Source organism: Gossypium hirsutum, chromosome A05 (genome assembly GCF_007990345.1).
Source record: "Gossypium hirsutum isolate 1008001.06 chromosome A05, Gossypium_hirsutum_v2.1, whole genome shotgun sequence".
In the NCBI taxonomy this organism is placed as follows: Eukaryota; Viridiplantae; Streptophyta; class Magnoliopsida; order Malvales; family Malvaceae; genus Gossypium; species Gossypium hirsutum.
In genome coordinates, this window is record NC_053428.1 from 35,041,418 (window position 1) to 35,044,689 (window position 3,272).

General features: G+C 35.3%; 1 pseudogene; it reads right to left on the reverse strand.

Annotated features, from left to right (window-relative positions):
* Positions 1-2,011: 2,011 nt before the first annotated feature.
* On the reverse strand, positions 2,012-2,748 carry LOC107961179 (uncharacterized; annotated as a pseudogene).
* Between the last annotated feature and the right edge of the window lie 524 nt (positions 2,749-3,272).

A 3,272-nucleotide genomic window follows, 5' to 3' on the forward strand; every position in this document is an offset into this window, starting at 1 on the left:
CGATAGATTTTGCTATACAAACTATGGTTTATATGGTATGTATAGGGATTCAAATGGTTTTAAGTAAAGTTGGTTTGTGTAAATGTTATGAGTTACGCCTTGTTTATGTTTTTAGTCAACTTATATATGTATGGATTAATTATGCATAAGGTGTGTTTAAAATGATTTATTGATAGTTAATCAAAAGGCATATTGAGGTATGGTTGTAGTTAGAAATTTAGTTAAATATACAAATATAAATATATGAATAACTTGGTAAGTTTAGATATTGAATATATGTGATGATATGTTAGATATAAAGTTTAATTTTTGGCTTGAATAGATGGTATCATTGTGATATGTGAGTATGAAATTGGTGTGTGTAGGTTGAAGTCAAGAATGGGTGAGAAAAGGGGCCATAAAATGTCCAATTTTCATCCACACGGGTAGAGACACGGGCGTGTGTAACATATAGCCTGGCACATAGGCGTGTGGTCTGGCCGTGTGTCCCCTGTACTTTAAAATTTCAAAACAAAATGCCTAGGTTTTTGCACACAGCCTAGCACACGGGCGTGTGGCTTGGCCGTGTAACCCTTGCACCTTATACACGGCCTAGTACAAGGGTGTGTGGTTGGACGTGTGAACCAAGTCAGAGAGTTAGATGGGTTTGGACATAGGCTAGGACACGGCCGTGTGCTTCACGTTGAATGCCTACATGGCCTAAGACACGGGCGTGTCTCCTAGCCGTGTGAGCCACGCGGCCGGCCACACGGGTGTATGTCCACTGCTCATGACATTCTCCCCCACTTGTTCTCACGATTCCCTCGTCACATCCTTGGAATGGAACTGGTCTATCTTCTCTTGGAACTTCCATAAAGCTTCGACAGGTTCCCAACTAGCCTCACCATCAGGAAGTCCCTTCCATCAAAAAAGGTACTCTTGCCTTGGCCTGTAGTACTTCCATTGGATTACTCGGTCTACCATGATGCACTCAACATCACGATCATAGGAAACCTTTCTCACATTGGTGCTTTTTCAGGATTGCCTCGATTTGGATCCTCCTAATCCTCATGGAAAGGTTTAAGCATACTGACATGAGACACCAGATAGACCTTGAGTTTTGAGGATGGTGGATAAGAGTTTTATCCATTCTACCTCAATTTGATGTGATTTAAGCAAACCAAGATGGATTAAAAGTTACGTTGTGAAGATGGATTTGTGCTCTAAATATAAAATGCTTGTTCAAATTCGATAGATTTTTTTTTGTTGAGAAAAGTTATTTTAAGTGGTTGTCGAATTGGCATTGGAATTAGCCACTATAGTCAGACATTACAACAAACAACATGTCATTTTTGGAGTTAGCAATCTTTTCAACGAAATTAGTTGGACAACAACTTAGATGATTTTGTGGATGTGTGTTGGGACATATTTTAAAATTCATCTTGTGGAGTAACAAACCTTTGAAGACTGAACGACTCCGAATCAAGCCAATTAGATCCCTTGTTTTGTGGAGACTAGCTTGATTGATTTGAAGGTTTATTTTGGAGATCATTGATTTATTTTAGATTTTATGAGGACATTTTTAAAGTATTTTTTGTGAAACTATTTTTCTTAACATCTTGTTTTTAATTTATTTTTATTTTAGTAAGCCTTAAATTCTTATATATTAGAAGTATAATACCCTTTTAAATTAAGTAAATTGAAGTTTTCTTTTATCTTTCAATTAAAATTATTTTTTATTAATAAAAAATTAGAGATATTTTTAGATCACATTTAAGTATAAAATTCAACTCATGTTTTTTAAAAATATATAGTCTGAATGCTTTTATCCTAATCATTATCTTAGACCCATATGTATATTGTTGGCGCAATTAAAAAAATTAGTTTTGAATATGGGTAGATGCAGTAGCTGGCGAAAACAAATTAAGGGAAATAATAAGCTAATAAAGGGCCTTTTATTTTTCCATAATAATATTATAGAAACAGTAAGCCATGCAAATGCATGGCAGTGACATAATATTGCGAAGGCCTTAACACGAGGACACTCATACATCTACTACTGAGTATCATATTTAGTATAGTAGTGGTACAGGCAATGCACCCAGCGGGAAGCACATTATTATTTATTTTAGATAGCCTTCATTACCACCACGATTTGATCAGCAAGCAAAACCCAGTTATGCCTCTGACTCAAATGATGCCTTCAGTGTCGGCGAACGTTTCTTGGGATCAATTTCTATTGATGAAACGTACCCGAACTTTCTAACTTTAGATTTTGAGCTTCCTCTTGTGTCAAGATCGGTTTTGATTTGCTCCTAACGAATAGGTTCTTTGTGGATATTAGTATAGACCTGCAACAAGCATACAGTTAATCATAGACTATTTGATTATATCGATGTATATATACCCACTTTGATTAATAGTTAAGATTGAATTGAATGCAATATATACCTTGCTGTCTTCACCTTGAGGGTTGCTCCAAGCAACAATCCACCTCGTTCCATCATGTAGCTTGTACACAAGACCAACCACGGAACCTGGAACATCATTCTGTTCAGTCACTGCATCATGCGTAAACTCACCCACATCTCCATCTTCAATGGTTTCCGGGAAATCCGCATCATGAGAGCCGTGCCAAACTTTCTTGCCACTCAGGGTTACAGTTTCGCTGGTAGAGTTCCAAAGCTTGCCCATTGTGTATTTTTGAGCTTTTTTCATTTGACAATTAGCCATGGTAGCTTCGTATGTGTTTTGCTTTGCTATAGTTTGGTTTGGTTGTGTTATGTTTCAACTATTGCAATACACACCTATTTATATACTAGCTCAGATCACGCATGCACGCATGCATACATGTATTGTCCATAAGAACAAAGTGATGTGCATGAAACTAGTATACTACATTCAGTGGCGGAGCCACGTTGAGATCCAGGGGCAAAATTTAATTTTTTTCAATTAGTCCTTTGTAAATTAACACTATGGCCCTCCCAAAAATATAAGTAGGCCCTCCAAAGGTTTAAATTTTTTGTATTTTTCCCCTTTGTATATATATGTTATAGCCTTCCTAAAAATATAAGTAGGCCCCACCAATATTTTTATAGGATTAAAAATAATATTAAAAAATTTATTCTTGACAAAGATAGAGAAAATCTTCTTGAAGAAACTAAATTATTCATGATGACTTTTGAATGATATTTTTGTTAAATAATAATAAATTAAATTTTACTTAATAGTTTACTGAACCTAATTATTTTTGATAAGTAATATAATAATATATATAGAAAGAATAGAAAAGA